Below are 27,042 nucleotides of genomic sequence, written 5' to 3' on the forward strand. Positions count from 1 at the left end.
ATGTTTTAACTGATAGATCATCTCCTTTTTAACCAATCAATACATGTAAACAAAATTTTGCATTTTATCAGAACTCCAGTCCAGATGCCTTTGAGATATTGAACAAGTTGAACAAGACTGACACTCGCTGTCAGAAGGAAGAGGCTGTTGCCAATATTTTATTTTTCATTCCTTATTAGAGAAACATAGAAGATCCAAAATAGCCTCGCCAATTAAACACATGTGCCCCACCAGCTCCTCGCTGATTAATCGATGAAAGCATTAGTTGATAAATGTACCAATTAAACTTGGTGCCTCTACTCTGGACAACTGACTAATGGATAAAGAATGCTACTAACACACACACACACACAATCCGCCTGCTGCCCTACTTATTTGGCTATGAACAATTCCCAGGCGACTCAGCATATATGTAAGAACTGCCCCACAGGCTGAAGGCTTTAGTTCATTTACAGTGAGACAGAAAGCAAAGTAGCACAGCACAGCTCCTCTTCACTTATTAATGGCAGTATAGAAGGAAACTTCGACAGGGCTGAACTTGGCCTGCCTTTGCATTACAGGCTTGTCATAACAGCTCACCCGGGCTGTGAACAGCATACTAATCCTTCGCAGCCTCCTGACAGATATCCTGCTTACGTGAGTCTGCAGAAACAGAGGGGCTTATCAAACACCCAGGGGGTGGAGGGGGTGCCAGAGTACATTTCCGACCTGCCACATGCTGCCCAGAAGTTGTGAGTTTGATGGGATTGTCATGAATTGGAACGATATGTGCAGCTGTTTTGTCCACCCTCCGAATGCTTGATGGCCAGGAAGGGCATGGGTACCACATCTGGAAGAACATTTTCCAAGCGATGTTCTGTTTCTCTTACAAGGCTGAAACGAAATCAGGCGCTGGGGGTGGAGGGGACTCCATTGTCCTTGGTAGACTAGAGTGTTGCTCCCAGGAGCTTTAATTAACTGCCTATCTTGTCTCACAGAGCTACAATGTTTGTGCATTTTCATGAGAAGCTCCTCTGGTCTCCTTTCATGGGCAAGGAGCCTAATCCTCTTGCATGCTTCAATGTCATATCAATTACCCATTCGATATTGAATTATCTCCATCAGAGTATTAAGCTAATGAGATGCGCTCAAGACTCGCGCTCCGGGAATACCAAATGCAATGTACTCCCATCTAGAACTTGCACTCATTTGTTTTGCTATGTAATTAATGCCAATTAGTGTGTGTTCCTTTTTCCTCTTACACAACAAATCTAACAGCACTTCCCCTCCACTCTCTGAAATGTCTTTTTGGCTTCAAGACAACTGAAGAGATTTTCACATTGTCTGTCTACAGGTGTGTAGTGTTTGGAGGGAGGGAGGGACTAGGGATGGTTGAAGAATTTGATTCACTTCACACTTAACGCTGAATGTATCAAATCTGCACTTTCTGGAAAAATATGAGAACCGGAAAGCACAGCCCCCCTTCAAAAATTCACACTTTCTGGATTTTCAATGCAGTTATTCAACCAAATGATGTTTCAAAAATTGTGTTAGGGGAAATTGTATTAGAGGGAAATGTGTACAAACGTGAATATATTCATGAAAATAACATACAAAACTGCATTATACCAGGAGAAGTTGCTTGCAGAAAATGTGTACATTAGTCACAGCTGCAGACAAAAAATGTGTCAGTTGAGAGAAATTCACAATAAAATGCTGAAGAATATTCATGAGGATTTTTTTTTTTAAAAAAAATCAAATTGCTGCAGAAATGAAAATCCAGCCATTTCTCTTTTTTAATGCAATGGAACAACTATGAGATCTCTCCAGATACGGATGAACATGAAGCTGTTTGATGCCTTTCTCAGCCATTTTTTTTTATAATATTTTTTATTAGACAATTTTTATATTCATACAAACAAAACATACATAAACAATCAAAAAACAAAAACAAAACAAAAAACAAGTACCATTTCATGTCCTAATTTCTTAAACCTTTCTTCTTCGACTTCCCCATGCTTCCCGTTTCTGTATTCGAAATTCTAATCAATTGTTCAGCAAATCTTCCCTTATTTTAATATAAATTTAAGCTAATCATCCTTGTTCTCCTTGTCTTAACCATTCCTAATAGTAACCGTTTACTTTAGTCCAACATCATTCTAACTGTCATTAATCTTATAATATTTCTTTAAATAGTCCTTAAATTTTTTCCATTCTTCTTCCGCCGCTTCTTTTCCCTGGTTTCGGATTCTGCTCGTCATTTCTGCCAGGCCCATGTAGTCTATCACCTTCATCTGCCACTCTTCCAGTGTGGGTAAATCTTGCGTCTTCCAGTACTTCGCAATAAGTATCCTAGCCGCTGTCGTAGCATACATAAAGAAAGTTATATCCATCTTTAACACCCCCTGGCCGACAATACCCAAGAGAAAGGCCTCTGGTTTCTTGGGGAAAGTATATTTAAATACCTTTTTGAGTTCATTGTAGATCATTTCCCAGAATGCCTTAATCTTCGGGCACGTCCACCAAAGGTGAAAAAATGTACCTTCCTTTTCTTTACATTTCCAACATTTGTTGTCAGGCAAATGGTAAATCTTTGCAAGCTTGACTGGGGTTATGTACCACCTATATATCATTTTCATAATATTTTCTCTTAAGGCATTACATGCCGTGAATTTCATCCCGGTGGTCCACAACTTTTCCCAATCAGCAAACAAAATATTATGACCAATATCCTGAGCCCATTTAATCATAGCTGATTTAACCATTTCATCTTGTGTATTCCATTTCAGCAGCAAGTTATACATTTTTGACAAATTCTTAGTACTGGGTTCTAACAATTCTGTCTCCAATTTTGATTTTTCCACCTGGAAGCCAATTTTACTGTCCAATTTAAACACTTCATTTATTTGATGATAATGCAGCCAATCTCTCACCTTCCCTTTTAGTTTTTCAAAGCTCTGCAATCTCATTTTGTCCCCTTCCATTTCCAGAATTTCCCAATATCTTGGCCATTTCGACTCCATATTTAATTTTTTAACTGCCTTAGCTTCCATTGGCGACAGCCACCTTGGAGTTTTATTTTCCAGCAAATCTTTATATCTGACCCAGACATTTAATAGTGCTTTTCTGACAATATGGTTTTTAAAACTTTTGTGCGCTTTAACCTTGTCATACCACAAATATGCATGCCACCCAAAAACATTGTTAAAACCTTCCAAATCCAAAATGTCTGTGTTTTCAAGAAGCAGCCATTCTTTTAGCCAGCAGAAAGCTGCCGCTTCATAATACAATTTAAAGTCTGGCAGGGCAAACCCCCCTCTTTCCTTTGAATCCGTTAATATCTTAAATTTTATTCTGGGCTTCTTGCCCTGCCAGACAAATTTAGATATATCTTTCTGCCACTTCTTGAAACAATCCATTTTATCCATTATTTGTAATGCTTGAAACAAAAACAACATTCTTGGCAATACATTCATTTTTATAACTGCAATTCGGCCTAACAAGGAAAGCTTCAAATTTGACCAAATCTCCAAATCTTTTTTCACTTCTGTCCAAGTTTTTTCATAGTTGTCTTTAAATAAATTCACATTCTTAGCTGTCATATTCACACCCAAATATTTCACTTTTTTAACCACAGTCAACCCCGTCTCATTCTGAAACCTTTCTTTTTCAATCTGTGTTAAATTTTTCTCCAATACCTTAGTTTTTAATTTATTCAATTTAAATCCTGCCATTTGACCAAACTCTTGGATTATTTCCAAAACTCTTTTCGTACTAGCTTCTGGCTCTTGCAATGTAAGTACTAAATCATCTGCAAATGCTCTCAATTTATATTGTTTAGCTCCGACCTGAATCCCTTTAACCAACTGGTCCCTCCTAATCATATTAAGCAAAACCTCGAGGACCGATATAAAAAGTAGTGGGGAGATAGGGCACCCCTGACGTGTCCCTTTTTCAATCTTAAATTCTTCTGTAACCACATTATTTACAATTAATTTAGCTTTCTGTTCAGAGTATATTGCACCTATACCATTCTCAAACCCTTGGCCTACCCCCATCCCCCGGAGGTTCTTCAACATAAAACTCCAAGAAATGTTGTCAAAGGCTTTCTCGGCATCCACGAAAATCAAAACCGCCTTAGTGTTTATATTCACTTCCAACTTTTCCAAAATGTCAATTATGTTCCTTACATTATCCGACAAGTGCCTTTTCGGGAGAAAGCCCGCTTGGTCCCCATGAATCTCCTCCATCAAAACTCTTTTCAATCTCTTTGCTAAAACATCAGCAAAGATTTTATAATCCACATTCAAAAGCGAGATGGGTCGGTAGTTTTTAAGTTGAGTCTTTTCAGTCTCTGTCTTTGGTATAAGTGTAATGTAGGCCTCCCTCCACGTATCTGGTGCCCTTCTCCCTTCAATAATTTCGTTACAGACTTCCTTCAAAGGTTGTATAAGCCCTTCCTTCAAAACTTTGTAATATTTGGAAGTCAATCCATCCGGTCCAGGTGATTTGCCCAACATCATGTTTTGAATGGCATCCTCTATTTCCTGTGCTGATATCTCCTGGTTCAAAATTGTCTTACTTTCCTGCGAAATCTTTTTCAGCCCATTTATTTCGAGGAATTGTTGTATGTCTGCTTCTTTCTGCGGCCCTTGTGTATACAATTGTCTAAAGTAGCTCTGAAAACAGTTCCTAATTTCCACTGGGTTGCATATATTCCTTCCCTCCACTTCTAAGTTAATTACCGTGTTGAGTTTTTGTCTCTTCTTTATTTGCCAAGCCAATAACTTGCCACATTTATCTGCAGATTCAAAAGTCTTTTGTCTCATTTGTTTAATTTTCCATTCAATTTCTTGATTCATCAGTTCCATATATTGTGTTTGGTACAATTTAATTTCTCTTAGAATCTCTTGCGACTTTGGCTTCAGTCTTAATTTCCTTTCCCCTTCTTTTATCTTATCCAAAATTTTCTCTTTCCTCTCATTTTGCTTCCTTTTCTTTAATGTATTTTGTTGTATCAGAAACCCTCTCATCACGGCTTTACTTGCGTCCCATACTATTCTTTTTTCTACTTTAGTCCTTAAATTGATTTCAAAATAATCTTTCAGAGTTTTTTGGGCCTTTTTACAGATCTCCTCGTCTCTAAATAAGGTGTCATTCATTCTCCATCTGAAGGAACCAGTTGTTGTTTGCTTCATCACCATCTTTACTGCGTTGTGGTCGGAGAGAGTTTTTGGGCAGATTTCCACTTTCTTTATATTCGACGCCATACTGCTAGTCACCCAAATTTGGTCAATCCGAGTCCATGTCATTTTGGCTTCAGAAAAGAAGGTTCCCTCTCTCTCTAATGGGTGTTTTGTTCTCCAAATGTCAATCAAATCCATATTGTCAGTCATTTCAAAAAAAGTTTTTGGTAGTCTTCCATCTTTTGTAACTACCTGTCTTTGTGCTTTATCCATATTTGTTGAAACTACTCCATTCATGTCCCCCATCATGATTAATTTATAGTCCATATAGTCCATTAAAATCTCATGCAACTTCTTAAAAAATTCTGCTTTCCCTTCATTTGGTGCATATATTCCCACTATCAAAAATTTTTCTCCTTGGAATTGAATTTCAATTGCCAAATATCTTCCTTGGTCATCTTTAAAGATTTGTTTCGGTTGCAGATTTTCCTTTGCGTAGATCACCACTCCTCTCTTTTTTACTCTGTCTGAAGATATAAATTCTTGTCCCAATCTCTTGTTTATTAGTAATTTTCTGTGTGTTCTTGTCACATGAGTCTCTTGTAGGCAAATCAAGTCCAATTGCTCTTTCTTTAGAGCATGAAATATATTTTTCCTTTTTCGAGGATTGTTTAAACCATTACAATTCCAGGTTAGAAGTTGCAAAGCCATGATGGGGTTACTTACTTCCTCCTACAGCTCCCAGTTGTTGTTCGTCTTTTGTCGATGGTTCTGTGTCCGTATCTAGTGATCCCTTACTTGAAGGGTGTCCTTCTCCATGGTAGGTCTCTTTCTGTAGGTCTTCTTCGTGTTCTCCCAGGAACTTGTCTTTGTCACTCACTGTTTTTATTCTTCTTTTCTTCCCCTTGTATTTAAAAGACAAGCCTTGGGGAAACTCCCACCTGAATTGTATGTAGTTCCTTTTCAGCAGTGTCACCAAGTCCTTATAAGGACCTCTTGCATCCAGAATACTCTTGGGAATGTCTTTAAAGATCTCAATATAAAAATCTTCAATTCGAAGGGTTGTTTGGTAGTGCAGGTTCAGTATTTTGTCTCTCTCCTCCTTGGATCTTAAGGTTATCAGGCAATCTCTGGGTCTATTCTTCCTCTGCCTTGTTCCCAACCTAAATGCACTCTCTATCTTGAACTCTTCTTCTTTCAGCTCCTGCTTCCAAAAGTCAGAAAACTCTTTTGTCAAATAATCCACCAGGTTATCTTCTTCCTTTTCCGGCACAAGTCTGATCCTCAGGTTCTTCTCCTTGCGTTGCATATCCTGCATAGAAAGTGCCAGTTCATACTCATCTAGTTTCCTGTACACCAGTGGAAATTTTTCCTCAGCAGCAGTGGCAATTTCCTTAGCTTCCTCAGCTATCTTTCGTGTTGTGGATGAATCTTCCAATAATTTCCCAATTGCTTCTGCATTTGAGTTCACTTTATTCCCAAGGTCAGTTATACTTTTAGTGTTTAAGTCAATTTTCCCAGAGATTTCTTCAATTTTCTTATTTGTTTCAGCACCTTGCTTCTTTAGTTCCTCTAGAGAGTCATTTATTTTCCCCAATGCCTTTGCAAATGCATCCTCAGAAGACATTGTTTTCACTTTTACCTTTGTGACAGCTGCAGTTCCCGAGGCCCCTGATACAGAGGCCCTTCTTTGCATAGAAAGATCAGCTTTGTATTGTCTACCAGATCTCAAAGTTGTTTCTTGTAAATCTTCTTTCTGTTTACCATCTGCCATAACAAAGTCTTTCATTCAAGGTCATTCCCACATTCTTAAGCTGTCAGTAGAAAAAAGTTCCCAGGTTTTAAAGTCACTTGTTGCTGAAGCTGTTCACAAATCCTCTAGAGGGCGTAAAGTCAGTTGTAAAACTTCAAATTGTTCCCACACCTTCCAAAAGACAAAAGCCCTCCTATTCCTTTTGTTTATTAAAGATCCAAATCAATAGTATCCTGCAAATACCTTATTGTGTAGCAAAATAGAATGTTTCAAGTTGAGAGTAGCCAAAGTAGCCAAAGTCAATTACAGTTACTTTCTAACCTTTTTGTAACGACAGTTCTTAGCCGGTTCCTTTCCTCCAGCAGTCCGACCCCCAGGTAGGGGAGCAGCGGTAAACAGTTCAATTTATTTAAAACAGGCAGGAAATCCCTTTAAAATCTTCTTCCCCCCCCCTCCTGCCTTCTGGGGAGGGAGTTCTTTACTTGGTGTTGGATTTCTTAGCTCACAAACTCTCCTGTCAAAAGTTACAGCTTAAATGCCTTTCGCTTTAATCTTGCTGCAGAACGGAAAGCAGACTTCCTTTTTCTTGCTTGTCCGTCTCGGTGCCCAATTTCCTTAATTTTAGCGTCCAATTTTGATATATGCTCAGTCCTACTCACGGAAAGTTGCTCTTTTTTAGTCCGAATTCTCAGGAAGAAGTCAGCGCTCTCCGCTAATGGCGACGCGGCTTCGCTTCGCAGGCTGGGTGAAAGCGACTCTCAGCACCGCTCCACACACCCTCCGCTGATCTTTAGCCTTTAAAAAGGCTATTTCACAACGTCGGGGGGGCGCAAAGGTGCCCGCCGAGTCTCCGGTTCACAGGCTATGTGCCTGTGATTTTTGAGGGTCCTCGCTCCGCCGTGAGCTACGGGACCCGAACCCGCGAAGCAGATCTCTCCCGGAGCTCCGGGAAAAATCCGCCATTAAGCGCTGGCGCTAACCCGGAAGTCGCTGGCGCTAACCCGGAAGTCGCTGGCGCTAACCCGGAAGTCTCTCAGCCATTTTAGCCTATATTGGTTGCTCCAGTCCAGGGGTCAGCAAGGTTTACCTCGCCTGGGCCAGTTCACTCCAGCAGAGATCCCTGCATGGGCGGGATTGTGTGTGGGCGTGAGCGCACGTGCATGCGATTTCTGGCACCTGCGCAGACGCAATTTCCGGCGCCGCCATCTGCACAGATGTGATTTCTGGCATCTGTGTCTGCGCAGACGTGATTTCCGGCACCGCGGACGTGAGTCCCCATGCCGGTTTTTCTGTGCCGGTTTAGCACAGCACATGGGGACTCGCCAAGCAGGCGGCTTGTGGGCCAGTTAAACGACCACCGTGGACCGCTTGTGGCCCATGGGCCTTAGGTTGCCTATCCCTGCTCTAGTCATTTCCTTGACTGCTTTCTTCTTCTTCTTTGGCGATCACTCATAGCTGAGTAAGATTGTCTTCCATAAACACGGTTTTAACAATGAGTCCGTAAGTGACTGTGAAGGCCAATTCTGGATCCACACGTCCTTCCACAGTGGGGACATTGGTTTCCGGGTGGGAGCTGATCACGGTGTAGATTTGCCAAGTCTTTCCCAGTTGTCAGTGTTTATACTACATTTTTTTAGATTTGCCTTGAGAGAGTCTTTAAACCTCTTTTGTTGACCAAAGCATTACGCTTTCCATTTTTAAGTTCGAAATAGAGTAGTTGCTTTGGAAGACGATCATCAGGCATCCGCACAACATGACCAGTCCAACGAAGTTGATGTTGAAGAATCATTGCTTCAACACTGGTGATCTTTGCTTCTTCCAGTACACTGATATTAGTTCGCCTGTCTTCCCAAGTGATGTGTACATTTTTTCGGATGTGTAAATTATTTCGGAGACACCGTTGATGGAATCTTTCAAGGAGCTGGAGATGGCGTTCATAAGTGGCCTATGTTTCACAAGCTTATAGTAAGGTTGGTAGTACAATAGCTTTGTAAACAAGCATTTTGGTTTCCCCGTGAATGTCCCTGTCCTCAAACACTCTGCACTTCAGTCGGGAGAAAGCCGCACTCGCAGAGCTCAGGCGATGCTGGATTTCCTTGACTACAACCTTCCCTCCACTCCAGGAATTATCTCCATCCCTTTAACTCTTCCCTTTCCAAATAATTTGCTCTTAGGTCTGTCCCACACCCCAAATTGCTGTCACAATTCATATTGCAGTGAGCGGGGCAGAACTTTCAATCCTTTCCACTAGCTTCCAGGCAGGAGGGTCTCTGCCACTTACCAGGAGGAGAGAGAGGCTGTGGGGAAGTTAGTGCACCCACAACACACTGAATTCTCCACCACTTCACCCCTCCCAGTCAGCCCACTACTAGGAAGCTAGAATTGAGGTCCAGCCCCATCAGACAAGCCACATCTTGCTCTTTCCCCCACCCCAAAGGCCCCAACATAAATCACCTCCCCTGATATTTGGGGCTGGGAAAGGGGAATTGATCACTTGACTATATAATTTGGGTTCCAGCATTTGGGAAGCAGAGTTTGAAGCAGAATAGCAACAACTGGGTGCTGCTAGCTCACCCACGTTTGGAGCATCCTTGTGAAATATATCCCGTACCCAATCAATTGCTGCATTCTGCAGAAGGCCTCCTATCAGGAAGTCTGTTCTGCACAATATAGGAATGAGTCCCCTAGTGTCATGGCATCTAGCCTTTGGAATTCCCTCCCCCTTGAATATTAGGCAGGCCCCATTTCTGTTGTCTTTTTAGTGTCTAGTGAAGACCTTCCTCTATTTCCCTGTCTGCAACTATACTGCCGTTGTGTGAGGAGGTGTGAATCTGAACTTACGATATGGTTTATATCTGTAGATCATGGCATACGTATAAGATTGACATAACTAATGTGACATGAGCTTTGGTGACCCTGGATCAAGCCAGATTTCAGCCCCCTGCTGAAAGGCATTTGGGCAGGCATAGGCAAACTCAGCCCTCCAGATATTTTTTGGGGACTACAATTCCCATCATCCCTCACCACTGGTCCTGTTAGCTAGGGATCATGGGAGTTATAGTCCCAAAACATCTGGAGGGCCAAGTTTGCCTGTACCTGCATTTGGGCATACCTGACCTAATCTTTTAGATTAAAACATGTCAGTTTAGTTGGTAAGTACAGGATATTCAACTCTCCAGTGGGATCCATTCACACAATGGTAGGGAGAGTTGAAGGCAGATAGAGATGCCTAGGTTCAGGTAATGGTTCACTATCACAAATCTTTGTTAAGCAAACGGGATGGCCAGATTTAACAATTTCTCACTATCCTGGAAGGAACTATGGACATTGCAGAAATCACTCAGCCCGCTCCCCTCTCCACTGGTATGCCTTGGCCAAAAGGTATAAAACCAAAAAGGTATAAAAAAATTATAGATTCAAAGGTTGGTTAGCTCAGAGCTCCATCAGGGCAGCAGTTACCCAGCACTCCCCAGGTCTCAACACACATTTGCTTTAACGACAGGTATACTTTCCTCTCCACCCCCCCCCCCGCCCTGCTCCCTTCTTTGCACTTCTAGTTTCTGCTCATGCTTCTGTAGGCCTTTTAGAATAGTTAGGGAACCTTTAATCAAGGTGTGTATGCATAGTGATTTGCTACCTACTTTAGACTGTAACTTTCCTGTCCGAAGCAGCATTTTTATATATTCTGTCACTCCTATTCTATATATTAAACCAAGCTTTTTTATTTATTCGTGTGAGAGCTTCTTGTGGGCATAAGAATAAGGGTTAACACACATGCATAACCATTGCACGTCATAAGGGACCCCTGAACATTAGGTCCAGTCATGGCTGACTCTGGGGTTGCAGCGCTCATCTTGCTTTATTGGCCGAGGGAGCTGGCATACAGCTTCCGGGTCATGTGGCCAGCATGACTAAGCCGCTTCTGGCGAACCAGAGCAGCGCACGGAAACGCCGTTTGCCTTCCCGCCGGAGCGGTACCTATTTATCTACTTGCACTTTGACATGCTTTCGAACTGCTAGGTTGGCAGGAGCAGGGACCGAGCAATGGGAGCTCACCCTGTCGTGGGGATTCGAACCGCCAACCTTCTGATCAGCAAGTCCTAGGCTCTGTGGTTTAACCCACAGCGCCACCCGCGTCCCAACTGCACGTCATAACTCTCCAGCAAAACATCTCAGCAGTGTGTATATGACCACACATGAGTTTTAATATGCTTTGGGCTGTTTTTATTGTTTTATCTTATGTGTTTGCCAACCTGGGCTCTTTCGGGAGGAAGGGCAGGACATAAATTTAAAAATAAGGTAATAACACTAATAATATTAATACTATAAATAAAGGGGATAACTCCCCACCCACCCCCCCGGGCTCCTTGGTAGGAGAGCAGAAGACAAAGATCATGAATGAAATATTAGGAAGCATGTGAGCTGTGAGTCAGGAAGCCACATCTTCCCATTGCACTTCACCCACAAGCCCATGAAGGGGCCGTGGGCCAGCTGCTGTCTTGGCCACAGTCCCCACCCCACTGCAAACCATGGGGTCAATAGGGGTCAATAGTAATGGCCTGCTTTACAGACTTGATTTAAGACACAGTTGTTATCTTCAACTAAAAGCTGCCCTGAGTGCAGAGGGACTTGAGAGAAAAGCATTGTAAATAAATGATAATAATAAATATTGAAATAATGTATGCAGAGTGCTTCAGATGCTCAAAAATGCTATAAATTCTTATTTTCCATGTATTTTACCTCCGCAAGAGCTGTTCATGGCGAAACTGCTTACTGCTAGAGCATCTGTTTCTTGGGCTAGTGCCATCGACTTGAGTTAAGTACATCTAAATTTCTAGAGATTGCACAGCTTAGCTTCGATGAAACATTCTCATGCAGTGGCTCCAGCAGTCGAGTGACATGATGGGAAAGGCCAGGAACCAAGGGCTGGCATTCTTCCTCATCTGTTGCTTTCTGCACAGACTCAGCCTTTTCCACTACACATGTTGCAGTACCTCAAGGACTGCCTCTCCACATAGGAATGGACACTGTAGCCTTACGAGGCTTCGCCCTCGGGTGGGAAAAATATTGCGCCTGGGAAAGGGAAGTGGGAGTCAACAGACACTCAAGGAATAGTTTCGGAGAAAAGGCTTTTATTTCTACCATCCATGAACTGGTAGAAGGAGCAAGTGTGATAGTCCACAAAAACATGCACGAAGTTCACATTCATGTGCACAAGCATATATACCCCTTTCCAGTTCCCTCCTCCTTTCTCCTCCCTCAGGAGTCCTCTGAGCATGAGCAGAAAGCTGTCTTGGGACTATTGGACTCTTGGCACCCTTCCCAGGAAAGGGGTTTCAGAGTGTTCAGATATGTTTCAATCTCTTGTTCTGGCACGGTTCCCGGACAGAAAGTAAGTTGCAATGTGGTTCTTTAGCAAGGCCAGAAGACATGAGAAAGGCCTGAGAAACAATGGACTGTTCTCTACCTTTGTTACAATCTTTTTAGTTACAGCAAGCGGAATGTTTCTGATGCTTAGTTAATGCCTTTTAGCTGCTGAGAAAAATGATTTTGAAAAGCTCTGAGAAGCTTTGAGCCTGCTTTGGTGGGGGGTGACTTCGGGCCTAGGTGAGGTCACCTGTCCTCACCTTCCTTCACACGAACCCTGCGATCATCATCTGAGGCCCTTCTTTGTGTGCCACCTCCAAGAGAGTTCAAGAGGGTGTCAACTTTATTATCATCTAATAAATAAATGGGGGGGCGCTGGTGGCGCTGTGGTCTAAACCACTGGGCCTTGGGCTTGCCAATCAAAAGGTTGGCGGTTCAAATCCCTGCGACGGGGTGAGCTCCTGTTGCTTGGTCCCAGCTCCTGCCAACCTAGCAGTTCAAAAGCACATCAAAGTGCAAGTAGATTAATAGGTACCGCTCCGGCAGGAAGGTAAACAGTGTTTCCGTGCGCTGCTCTGGTTTCGCCAGAAGCGGCTTAGTCATGCTGGCCACATGACCCAGAAAAACTGTCTGCGGAGCGGACAAACGCCGGCTCCCTCCGCCTGTAAAGCAAGATGAGCACCACAACCCCAGAGTCGTTCGCGACTGGACTTCACTGTCAGGGGTCCCTTTACCTTTAATAAATAAATAAATAAAAATGGTGGTTTTCTGTCCAAAGTGCAAGAGAATGAGACTGCAACTACCAACTGCTGCAAGATGGAGTCCAGCCTACTTCTGAGTCCATACTGCTCTTGGGTGATTCTTCTTTTGAGTGAAGAGTGCTTCCTTTCACTCAAAACAGGCAGGATGATCAGCTAACAGGAGAGTAGTGGCAGTGGTGAAACAGAGGGCTTGTCCACATGGGGCTTTATTGTTAGTCTGAGGCTGTCTGAGTACAAAATTTCCGGGCATTGTTCAAATGATGTTGCCCTTGACCATAACCCATCCCTTTTTTTTCTAGAGTGAATTCAGGTTTCACCAATCCTGGGAATATCTGAAAACAAAGCAAAATGCAAACACCATCCGCTTAGGCCCCGCTACGAGGTACACTGCTGCTGCTTGTTGTTTTTTTTATAAGATATTTATTAAGATTTTTTATAATATTACAATAAAGTAAAAAAGAAAAAACAGAATAACAAAAATACAGAATAAAGAAACTTTTTAAGAAAAGAAAAACACACATACATTTTCAATTACTTATTTTCTTTTAACTTGTTTCCCGGACCTCCTCATACCTCCCTTTTTTGTATTCCACCCCAAATTGTTAGTTCAGCAAATCCTTATCATTATATTATTACCTATTTATAATCCTTTTTTTTCATATCTCTTAAAGCATTACAGCTGGAAACCACTTAATTTCAATCCAACATCATTCTAGCATTCATTGATTTTACAATATTTCTGTAGATAGTCTTTAAATTTCTTCCAATCTTCTTCCACCGACTCTTCTCCCTGGTCTCGGATTCTGCCGGTCATTTCTGCCAATCCCATATAGTCCATCACCTTCATCTGCCATTCTTCCAAAGTGGGTAGGTCTTGTGTCTTCCAATACTTTGCAAAAAGTATTCTTGCTGCTGTTGTAGCGTACATAAAAAAAGTTCTGTCCTTCTTTGACACCAATTGGCCGACAATGCCCAGAAGGAAGGCCTCTGGTTTCTTCAGGAAGGTATACTTAAATACCTTTTTCATTTCATTATAGATCATTTCCCAGAAGGCCTTAATTCTTGGGCACGTCCACCAAAGGTGAAAGAATGTACCTTCGGTTTCTTTACATTTCCAGCATTTATTGTCGGGCAAATGATATATTTTTGCAAGCTTGACTGGGATCATGTACCGCCTGTATATCATTTTCATAATATTCTCTCTTAAGGCATTGCATGCCGTGAATTTCATACCTGTGGTCCACAACTGTTCCCAGTCAGCAAACATAATGTTATGTCCAACATCTTGTGCCCATTTAATCATAGCAGATTTCACCGTTTCATCCTGAGTATTCCATTTCAACAGCAAGTTATACATCTTTGACAAAATCTTAGTTTTGGGTTTAGTCTATCTCCCTATGTTCCAAAATTTCCCAATATTTCAGCCATTTGGCCTCCATATTGAGCTTTTTCTGAGCCTTCGCTTCCATTGGTGACAACCACCTTGGGGTTTTATTTTCCAATAAATCTTTGTATCTTATCCAGACATTGAACAATGCTTTCCTGACAATATGGTTTTTAAATGCTTTATGTGCTTTAACCTTGTCGTACCACAAATATGCATGCCAACCAAAAACATTGTTAAAACCTTCTAAGTCCAAAATGTCTGTGTTCTCAAGAAGCAGCCAATCTTTTAGCCAGCAGAATGCTGCTGATTCATAGTAAAGTTTAAAGTCTGGCAGGGCAAATCCGCCTCTTTCCTTTGCATCAGTTAATATCTTAAATTTTATTCTTGGCTTCTTGCCCTGCCAGACAAATCTAGAAATATCTTTCTGCCACTTCTTGAAACAATCCATTTTGTCCACAATCTGCAATGTTTGAAACAAAAACAACATTCTAGGCAAAACATTCATCTTTATAGCTGCAATTCGACCCAACAAGGAAAGCTTCAGATTTGACCAAATTTCTAAATCTTTTTTCACTTCCGTCCAACATTTTTCATAATTATCTTTAAATAAGTTCCCATTTTTTGCTGTCATATTAATCCCCAAGTATTTCACTTTCTTGACCACGGTTAAACCTGTCTCATTCTGAAACCTCTCTCTTTCAATCGGTGTTAAATTTTTCTCTAAAACCTTAGTTTTTGACTTGTTCAGTTTAAATCCTGCCACTTGACCAAATTCTTGAATTAATTCTAAAACCCTTTTAGTACTAGATTCTGGCTCCTGTAACGTCAGTACTAAATCATCTGCAAATGCTCTCAATTTGTACTGTTTGGCTCCGACCTGTATACCTTTAACCAACCGGTCCCTTCTAATCATGTTCAGCAAAACCTCCAGGACCGATATAAAAAGCAATGGAGAGATTGGGCACCCCTGTCGTGTCCCTTTTTCTATCTTAAATTCTTCCGTCACCACATTGTTTACAATTAATTTTGCCTTTTGTTCAGAATATATTGCACCTTGACCTACCCCCATCCCCTGTAGGTTCTTCTTCATAAAGCTCCAAGAGATGTTGTCAAAAGCTTTCTCCGCGTCCACAAATATCAAAACTGCTTTAGTATTTATATTGACTTCTAACTTTTCCAATATATCAATTATATTCCTCAAATTATCAGACAAATGCCTTCCCGGGAGAAAACCCGCTTGGTCTTTATGAATCTCTTCCATCAATACTTTTTTCAATCTCTTGGCCAGAATGTCAGCAAAAATTTTGTAATCCACATTAAGTAACGATATAGGGCGGTAGTTCTTAAGCTGAGTCTTTTCAGTCTCTGTTTTCGGTATAAGTTTAATATACGCCTCTTTCCACGACTCTGGTGCCCTTTTCCCTTCCAAAATTTCATTGCAGACTTCCTTCAAAGGTTGTAATAGCCACTCTTTCAAAGATCTATAATATCTAGAAGTCAGCCCATCTGGTCCTGGAGATTTGCCCAATTGCATATTTTGAATGGCACCTTCTACTTCCTGTTCAGATATTTTATAGTTCAACATTAATTTACTTTCTTGAGAAATTTTCTGTAATCCTTTTATTTTCAAAAATCGGTCTATATCCATTTCTTTCTCAGGCCCTTGTGAATATTACACTGCTGCTGCTTGCCCTCATTTTAGTTAGGGTGGCACCAGTAACATCTATGCAATCTGTGGGATTGCATTCGCAAATCCAGAGTTTGTGTTTGTTTGCAGAATGGAAAGACATGAGGAGCCTTTTTCCTATTTTCTAGTCCCTCACTTGCAGGGACCCACGTAAGAACATTGTAGTAGGGATAGGGGAAGAGAATGGCTTTGCTGGAGGGTGGAGGCTTGTTTGGAAGTCCAGTCTTGCCCCACACAAAGCAGTGACTTGGATCTCTTATGACTTAAAGAAGTAACGCTATAATGGCTTTTTGTTTTGCTGAACTGTGGATTGAGCTTGGAATCCTGCCCTTATGTGGAGGCAAGCCTGCCTGGAAACAAGCAAAAGGCACCCTACACAATGGTTACGGAAAAATCTAGGTGTGAGGCTGCTCAGTCACCCAGCTCGTCCGGGCAGAACCCGCGGGTCCCTGCAGAATAAAGGAAGGAGTCCAGCCACCAACCGGAGCAAATAGCTGTAGACCAAAGTTTATTGCGCAACAGGTTCATAGAGGAATTTTGAACCCCGAGGATGGAGTGGCAATGACTTTTAAAGCTTTCCCACCATATCCCAGAATACAGTTCATACAGCATCATTGATACATCATTGATACATCACTGACATGTCACAAAAGGGGTTACACTAGTTCAACCTTGGCAAACATGTCCAGACAAGTCCTTGGTACAAGATTAGCATAAGCAGACATGTCGGTGCAAGACCCAGGTATAAGATTAGCATTGGCACCACCCAAAGTACAATAGAACTTCCTCTGCATGTCTGGACCCCTTGGCAAGTTTGGTGATTGGATTAGGCTTTCCTTAGCCAACAATCAGCTCAGCAATTGTCACCTCTGGGAACTTCCTGGAGTCCTTGTTCAAGGGGAAGATAGCTTTGGAATGGAGGAAACTGGCAAAGGACTTGATTTTATATTATTTTTAAAGCTAGGTAACTTCCCTGAACTGTCAAGTTGAAAGGATACATTCAGGCATAATATTTGTAACATTTAACAACTTTAAAGATGTGCCCCCCCCCGTAATTTCTGTAACAACAATGAACCCAAACCTCCCAGCACCAGGGCAGCTGTACCACAAGCTCCTTTGTTTAACGAGGTTGTTTTTCTTGCCTTCGTTCTTACGCCCCCTCCCTCTCCGTTGTTCAGGATTTCGTGCTCTTGCTTCGGAGACTCGGTTTGAACAATACGCCGCAATTTCTTCCTTGTTGATGGGGAATCACAACCCGTCAAGCCGAGCTTTTGAGAAAGTTTTGCTACTAATCAGCATGATTAGCTCGGAGTCCACTCTCCAAAGAAGGGTCACGATCAGGCCTCGGCTTGCAGCACAGCACACAATGCTCGCTCGCATTTCAAAGCTCTTGCCCCACTAACAGACCGCTCTGCACGTATCTGGCTGAAGTGTAGCACACGCCGCCGAGCCGAAAGGAGTTCAGTGGCCTTGACAACTGGCAGGCATAAACTTTTATGTGTCAAGCTTTCCGTGGCAAAGGGCTATTATTCTCTGACACGGCGAGAGCAGCGTGCGCTTTTTACTGAGCGGAGGCCCCTCCTTTTGCATCGCAGAGCTCCTCGGCCCGGGGATATTATGTGCATTGTACCAAACAGCAGAAGCCAATCATACATTATTCTGCGAGGCGACAGCGGAGGAGCACCTTGACAAAGGACAGCTGCTCGTTGACTTCAACAAGCTTTGGAATCCTTCCACACAGATCAAAGGGGAATTTGGCAAGTACGAACCAGAAAAAAGGAGGAAGTAGCTGAGGACTCATGGCTTTGTCTCAAGACATGTCCTAACGAAGGGAACCGAGTGTCGTTTTAAGACTGCGAGAAATGCCTGGCTAGATCACACCAAGGTCCATCTAATGTAACATGTTGCTCCCTGCTGTCATAACACAGGAACAACCTTCTCCAACCTCGTACCCTCCAGACGTTTTGGGCTACAACTCCCATCAGCCCCACCCAGCATTGCCAATGGCCAGAGATTATGGGAATTGCAACCCAGAACATCTGGAGGACACCAGAGTGGGGAGGGCAGCCTAAGGACCTAAGAGCCCTGCAAGATCAGACCAAAGCCGAATCTAGTCCAGGGCCCCATTTCCCATAGTGACCTACCAGATGCCTATAAAAAATGCCTACATTGGCTCCCAGTATGTTTCTGAGCACCATTCAAAGTGTTGGTGCTGACCTTTAAAGCCCTAAACAGCCTCGGTCCAGTATATCTGAAGGAGCGTCTCCACCCCCATCGTTCTACCCAGACACTGAGGTCCAGCGCCAAGGGCCTTCTGGCGTTTCCCTCACTGCAGGAAGCCAAGTTACAGGGAACCAGGCAGAGGGCCTTCTTAGTAGTGGCACCCTCCCTGTGGAACGCCCTCCCACCAGGTGTCAAAGAGAACAACAACTACCAGACTTTTAGAAGGCATCTGAAGGCAGCCCTGTTTAGGGAAGCTTTTAATGTTTGATGTATTACAGTATTTTAATATTTTTTGGAAGCCGCCCAGAGTGGCTGGGGAAGCCCAGCCAGATGGGCGGGGTATAAATAATAAATTATTATTATTATTATTATTATTATTATTATTATTATTATAGCCCACGAGCAGAGCCTGAGTGCAATGTCGATCTCCCATTACAATTCTTTTCTCTTGAAGGTAGTGCATAGCCATCATGGCTGATTGGGTATTGATTTGTCTAATTCTTTTTTAAACACCACACCCACAATGACATCTTCTGGTAATGCATTCCACAGTTTCACTATGTGCCACGGAAAGTACTTCCTTCTTGTCTCCAGCATCATGCCTCGCTTCCCCAGAAGAACACAGAGGTATTGATGGTCGTCCCCCCACAATGTTTGTCTAGGCAAACTGCCCGTCTCGACATTTGACTCCATTTATGACTAGAGTCACTGAAAGCCTTGGTCTCCTTGAATTTGCCTAACACGACATATGCAGAGCACTCAGGTGAGAGGTGGGCAAGTATTTTCAAGGGAGGCAAAGGTGATATCATAGGATCCTTGCTCCCAGGGAGAGGTGCTGCCCTGTCGCCCTCCTGACTGGGGCATCCCTGCTGCGTACTTGGATGGGGCAGGGGGGCAGGGTGATCTTACCAGTGCTCTGGTAAGCGACATCGCTCTTGGGAAGGCAATGGTTCGTCGCCACTCCTTTCTGTGGGGTTTGTTTATTTTGCCCCACTATTGTCTCTGTCCAGACAGGTTTGGAGATTTTTAGCACAGTATTCTACAAAAATAAGCCAAACAAGAAAAATGTGTGCACCTGCCACAAGTATTGATTTCTCTACAGCACCACATCCACTTCTGAAAAATTCTTCTTTCTTTTGTCTCCTGGCTTGCAGGTGGGGAGCATTGGGGGGGGGGTCTAACAAAGAAATAGCCCATATCATGCAATCCTCATAACCAATGTCAAACAGTGGTGTCCCCAGTGGGATCTCACAATATTTCTCCACTTTCATGCTTGCACGCAAAGGCATTAGCAGAAAGAAGATAAGAAGGAACCAATAGGTGTAAGATGTGGTATTGAACAGATTTCCCAATGCGTTTTGAACATCCATGTTCTTCTTCAGGGAAAACAATCAGGAATACAAGTCTTGGAAACAGCGTTCAATATAATCCAGCCTCTAGCAGACCTGTGGCTAAACTGATCACCTTGTTCAACATTTAAAGACTAAGCTCATCCTAAAGAAGCTGTTCTCTTAAATCTAATAATCGATTACTGATTAGATGCTGAGTAGTTCCCCCTGCGGAAGAACAAAGGTATTCAGATGCTTTAGCTGAGTTTTCTGCATTGCAGGGGGCTGGACTATATGCCTCTTGAGACCCCGTCCAGCTCTACAATTCTATGATTCTATGATTCAAAGCACCCCCAATCCACACAGATTTTAATCCAGGTGTTCTCCCTGCCCCTTTTGCTTGAAGAAAGCTATGGTTTTCCCAGTAGTGATGTATGGAAGTGAGAGCTGGACCATAAAGAAGGCTGATCGCCGAAGAATTGATGCTTTTGAATTCTGGTGCTGGAGGAGACTCTTGAGAGCCCCATGGACTGCAAGAAGATCAAACCTCTCCATTCTGAAGGAAATCAGCCTTGAGTGCTCACTGGAAGGACAGATTGTGAAGCTGAGGCTCCAGTACTTTGGCCACCTCATGAGAAGAGAAGACTCCCCGGAAAAGACCCTGATGTTGGGAAAGATGGAGGGCACAAGGAGAAGGGGACGACAGAGGACGAGATGGTTGGATAGTGTTCTCGAAGCTACCAGCATGAGTTTGACCAAACTGTGGGAGGCAGTGGACGACAGGAGTGCCTGGCGTGCTCTGGTCCAGGGGGTCACGAAGAGTCGGACACAACTAAATGACTAAACAACAAAAAGGGGGACTGAGAGAGAGAGAGTGCACCCCACTGGACTAGAATCCTCAGGGTCCCTTCCCACTCCATGATTCTACCATTAAAATCTGTGTGGGCCATGTCTGCAAGCAACAGGAAAACTAATCCAAATATGTCCTCAAGCTGCAAGCCTCTCTTCTGCAGGAGACTTTTGCATCAAATTGAGAGAAAGACGACAGTAAATTTTGTTGTGATCTGCCACTGGTACAGGATTTTGAGACCCTGGGCAAGGCATCACTGGGCAGACTTCATCAATGCTTCATTCACTAAGGAATTTCCCACCTACCAAGAAGGGCTCACAAAGTGCCTTCCACAGTGGGGTGATGAATGGTCCCAAGGCACTTATGAGCCATACATGCACATTTTAGTAAGGAACAGGGTTGTATATTGAATGAGATCATTAACTGGGTAAGATGAATGACCTTCTGAGACTCAGGCCACATCACAGAACTAGTAGAGAGGCAGAGGCCATTGAGTCTTAGGGTTCCCCTCCCCAAGGAATAATTCCAAATTAGCCGAGTGGCACTGTGCCTTACAGGATATAAATCTGTTGGATGACCTGTTTATTGAGCATGTTTATTGAACATTCATCCTGATTTATTTGCAGGGAGGTCATTCAACATTGCATCAAGCAATCTCGTTCAGGTCCGCACAAACTAAGGCCCACCAAGCCAAACCCAGCTGGCTTAGGGTTGCCGGGTCTCATGATCTAATCTGAAATTTCAGGGCTTCCATTTCCTTCTCAGGATATCAAGGGAAATAAGTAGAATCTGAGATTAAGCAGCCTAAACCAACTGCAGACAGCCTCTTTTCTGCTCAGTCAGATAGGAGGTTTTACTACCGGTACTTTACTGCCATGATCACCAGCCCCCACTCCTCAGCCACCAGGTATGGCCAGGACCTACTTCCTGAACTGCCAGATGCCAGTAGTTTTCACCATGCGCTCACCAGGGGCAGGATCCCAAATTCAATCCACAGTTCAACCCACAGTTTCACAAACCAAACAGCCAACCTGATAAAGGTAAAGGTACCCCTGACCGTTAGGTCCAGTCGCGGACGACTCTGGGGTTGTGTGCTCATCTCGCTCTATAGGCCGATGGAGCCAGTGTTTGTCCGCAGACAGCTTCCGGGTCATATGGCCAGCATGTCTAAGCTGCTTCTGGCGAAACCAGAGCAGCACACGGAAACGTCGTTTACCTTCCTGCTGGAGCAGTACCTATTTATCTACAGTCATACCTCAGGTTGAAGTCACTTCAGGTTGAGCGTTTTCAGGTTACGCTCTGCGGTGACCCGGAAGTAACAGAACACATTACTTCTGGATTTTGCTGGGTTTCACTGCATGCGCAGATGCTCAAAATGATGTCACATGCATGCGCAGAAGCGGCGACCCGCTACCAGCGACACGCACAGACGTGGGTTGCGTTCGCTTCAGGATAAGAACAGGGCTCCGGAACGGATCCCGTTCGCATCCAGAGGTACCACTGTACTTGCACTTTGACATGCTTTCGAACTACTAGGTTGGCAGGAGCTGGGACCAAGCAACAGGAGCTCACCCCGTTGTGGGGTTTCAAACTGCCTACCTTCTGATTGGGAAGCCCTAGGCTCTGTGGTTTAGACCACAGCACCACCCATGTGGTCCTTTAAGTCCTAAGAGACCTAAGCAGAGGCAGATTCAGGGCAGCTCAACTGGTCCCACTGCACTGGGACGCCACAGCCTAGGGGCACCACAGGGCATCACAGCTATGGTATGGTCAATTGAGCAGAAAGGAAGGCAAGAGGCGCCAAATTTTGGGCTCACACAGGCGCCGCTGAAATTTGAAAGACCAAAGTCTGCCCCCAACCTAAGCCACTGCTTGTGGGGCACGTAGAGCTCCAATGGGGTGGCAAGGTGGTTCCAAAAACCTCCATCCCCCAGGAAAATATTTCTATGTGTCCCTTTCCCAGTCTTCAGTGATTGGATTGGATTGGAGAAGCAGAACAGGGTCCTTCTTTTCCCTTCACTCCGTAAACAAATTCTGGCTTATCTCTCCACACCTTCACTCAGATCGATCTTTCTGGCACCAAATTAACAGAAGAGAACACAAACAGCAGTAGACAGCCAGTCAGAAGCAGATGTACTTGGGGTTTTGCTATTCTTTTTTGAATTCCCTGGGATGTGGGCAATCCAGCTTCACTCAACAACAAAATGTGGATTAGATTCTGGTTGAGGGCATTGTCATAGGAGCAACGCCCAGAAATCTTGATGAATCCCAGTGTGGACAAGCCCTCCGATGGGCACCATCTCTCCCCCCCCCCCCACTGCTCAGGTCTCTGGGTCTGGGTTACCATGCCCTGGCAACCCAAAGCCTACCAAAATTTTGAGGTTTGCCCTGCCAGAGCCTCTATAATGCCACTGCTTATTCTGTATTTGGAAGCCTGCAAAAACAGAACTGGGGGGGAACTTGGCAGGTCACAACACACTGCTGGTTCTCTGTGTTATTCCTTTCTCTTTATAAAACCCCCCAACTTATATTGATTTTCACTTACAGATGAAATAGATATAAAAAACAAAGGAAAACAAAGAGAAAGAGAACAGCATCAACAACAACAAAAGCGAATACCGCGTGAAGCTCTCTGTGTTATTCCTGGTGGGTCATACGATGGTCAAGTGTCAGCCCAAAGTTTATTCATGCACAAAAATGAACTGTAACTATCCAGATCAGAAGGAGCACTCATTTGAAAGGAACTGCACAGCTTGTTTGCAACCTGTACAGCACATTTCAGACACACAGCTAAACCAACAAATAATCAGCTATCTCCATGGCCGGGTTTATGCCTTTCTTGTTAAATGACAGGCACCGCCAAAAAGTAAGAATCTGCAATTACTATTTAAAAACAGCGCAAATAAGATCTGCAGTTCAGAGAATATTTGTCACCCCTGGAATGCTAAAGGCTTTTTTCTTTTTTTACTGCTGATGTCCAGCCAGCACAATGCATTCACCTGCTCAAGTAAGCAGGCTGACTGAACAGGACGTGCTGGAGATTAAAACCTTCCAATCTCCGGTTTCACAGAGCCGCTCAATGCCCAGTAGCAAGTTCGATGAGCCCGACGGCATTTCTAACAAACTGCTATGCAAGGAAAGCTCTGAACAAAGTTCCTGCCATCCAAAATTTAAAGCAACATGCCAGGGCTATAGTTTCCCCTCTCACCAAGCTACAATTTCCAGCACCCTTAACAAACTACAGTTCCCAGGATTCTTCCAGGAAAGCCATGTGCTTCCAAATGTGCATTGCATGTGCTTTAAATTTGTGGTGCAGATCCAGGTGCCATCTATCACTGCACCCCCTACTTCCATTAGTAGGGTAGATCTTGGTGGGCTGCGACGGGGGGCACATGTTTCAGTTTTTTAACCCACTGTTTTGTGCAAGTGTGGTATACTGGAAAACATATATCTCAAAAATAAAAATAAAAAGAAGTTTGCCATGCTCACACCTTTGTGCATGCCCACAATGGACCTCAGGTTTCCGGAATTCAGAGAGGGTAGGGAAGTAGTAATTGAATGCAAGGGACAGCACCACACAGTGCGAGTCCTGCTCATTATGTGGAAGGGAAACACTTCCATTTAAATCACTCGTGTGGACAAATTTGCACAAAAGTGCATAGAGAGAAATCAGATCTGTGTGGTCCACACGTGCAGTAATACTCTGGTGTGTATGTCATTGCCTAAATAATGCATCTGTTGAGGGCATGGCTTTTAAACAGCTGTAATTTCCCTGCATTTTGGAGCTACACAGAAAACCTTTAGCCCAAAAGGGGTTTTGTTAACTTAATATTTTTACAGTCTGTGACTCCAGGCTGAGTGTGGCCTGCCCCTCCTGATCTTAACAGCAGATCCCAAAAGCATGACAGATGAGAGGATCAGGGTGTGTGATCAAAAGGGGGAGATATACAAAAATTCCCACAAATCAAAGTATCTGCTTTATTGAACAAAATGCCTCATACCAAACCCAAGGCAATAATATCAAGTGGATAGATGAGACTTGACAATGGCAAGTTTCAGTGAGTCAGGGCAAGAGATTTCAGTAAGGGTCAAACCAAAATGCCAGTGCACAGAGGGGCAGAGAGAAGGTGGGAGAATTTAAGTCTATGTCAATGAGTCCTCCCCGAGTCTATGTCCGTTGGAACACACCACAAGAAATTAGAAAGATCCATAAGGTAAAGGGACCCCTGACCGTTAGGTCCAGTCACAGAAGACTCTGGGGTTGCGGCGCTCATCTCGCTTTATTGGCCGAGGGAGCCAGCATACAGCTTCTGGGTCATGTGGCCAGCATGACTAAGCCGCTTCGGGCGAACCAGAGCAGCGCACGGAAACACCGTTTACTTTCCCGCCGGAGCAGTACCTATTTATCTACTTGCACTTTGACGTGCTTTCGAACTGCTAGGTTGACAAGAGCAGGGACCGAGCAACGGGAGCTCACCCCGTCGTGGGGATTAGAACCGCCGACCTTCTGATCGGCAAATCCTAGGCCACCAGCATCCCAGAAAGATCCGTACTTGCAGTTAATCCCATACTAAATACTAGCAAGTCACATCTGACTTTTCTTTCTCAGTACTCATTCTATTTAAAAAATATATATATTCATGTGTATAGCATATCAGTTTGTGGGGAAATCGATTTAAAAGGGAAATGTTTGGGGCAATTATTAGTTTGGGGCAATTATTAGTTTTTACTGATACAGTGTAGAAGTGACCTTTAATAATCCACATTTTAAGGTTTCATGTGACAAATCTGACTGTATTAGAATGAACGATGGACTAACCATTACATTTGATTTCTAAATTCCCCACACACCACAGTTCACCAAAAGTATAGAAAGAAACTACCCAAGTTTCCTTGAAGACAATGAGCTGCACACACAAGCAACACTTCTACCCACTCAGGAATATCTTGCATTATCAAGCTGATTTTCACGCGGCTCGCCCCCACCTTTATTCTTCCCTCTCCCCCAAATAATGATGTTGGGAGAAGTTACCATAGCAACACTGCAAATGTGAACTGAGGTCACATCCAAACCATACATTAACACATTCCTATACCATGTTAACAGTCATGGTTTCCAATTCTGGAAACTGTAGGCTCTTGAGCATGCTGAGCGCCACAGCTCCCTGAGGGGTCTCCTAAGAGCTCTCAGCACCCTGAACTACAGTTCCCAGGATTATTAGGTAGAAGCCAGGATATTTAAGGTGGAATCAGAGTTCTTTCAATGCCACAGTGTCGATGTTGCCTGCTCTATAATGAGCAGGCATCGAAGCTGTGATTTGTGTGGTTATTGTCTTCACTCAAGATTGTGGAGACAAGATTTCTTCTAACTATCACATTTGTATCTCAACTTGCACCCAAAGTTCAAGGTGGCATGCATGTTTCCTCTTCATTTTATCATCAGAATAACCCTGTGAGGAAGGAAGATAGGCTGAGAGCTAGTGATAGGTAAAGGTAAAGGTACCCCTGCCCGTACGGGCCAGTCTTGACAGACTCTGGGGTTGTGCGCCCATCTCACTCTATAGGCCGGGAGCCAGCGCTGTCCACAGACACTTCCGGGTCACGTGGCCAGCGTGACAAGCTGCATCTGGCGAGCCAGCGCAGCACACGGAACGCCGTTTACCTTCCCGCTGGTAAGCGGTCCCTATTTATCTACTTGCACCTGGGGGTGCTTTCGAACTGCTAGGTTGGCAGGCGCTGGGACCGAGCAGCGGGAGCGCACCCCACCGCGGGGATTCGAACCGCAGACCTTTCGATCGGCAAGCCCTAGGCGCTGAGGCTTTTACCCACAGCGCCACCCGCGTCCCTGAGAGCTAGTGATGGTCATGGCCAATTAGGGATTTGAATATTGGTCTTCTGTCTTGCTCATTTAAAATTTGCACACAAGCTCTTGACTTTATACAACAATTCGGTTTTTGGGGAGGCTGCCTTTGCTTAGCATAACTGTCAGTGATGATCTCTTCAGGAGAATTTTATAGCCTCTTAGATTAAGAAGATCCTACTAAAAGTCAAGAGCAAATTGCAGCAGGTAAGATATGGAAGTGTGCAGGAGAGAGATGGATCAGCTGTTACAGGCAACTGATCTCATTTAATGCCCGGGGGGCAGGTTTAGGGGGGCAAGGAAGAAAGGATACAACTGTGCGAAAGCACAACTCCCATGAACCCCAACCTGTTGACTGGGGCAGATGGGTGTGGCAGCCCAAATTTGGAGGGCACCAGGTAATTAGAGAGTGGGATGGAGTGAAGGAATACATGAAAAAATATGGTTCCAGAATTGAAATATTAATAGAGAATGTGTAAAATGTGCAGGGGTAAGCAAGAAAATAATAATAGAATCGATTGAATAATTATTAAATTATAACAACACAACAAGATGGAAGAAGTAAAATATTGAGATCACACATGGGTGAAAGGGAGTGGGGGGTATATGGGAACCTATAATATCATTTATAATATAATTTGTTAGTTGTGTTGCATTTACA

The sequence above is a fragment of the Podarcis raffonei genome, chromosome 6 (genome assembly GCF_027172205.1).
Source record: "Podarcis raffonei isolate rPodRaf1 chromosome 6, rPodRaf1.pri, whole genome shotgun sequence".
Classification (NCBI taxonomy): Eukaryota; Metazoa; Chordata; class Lepidosauria; order Squamata; family Lacertidae; genus Podarcis; species Podarcis raffonei.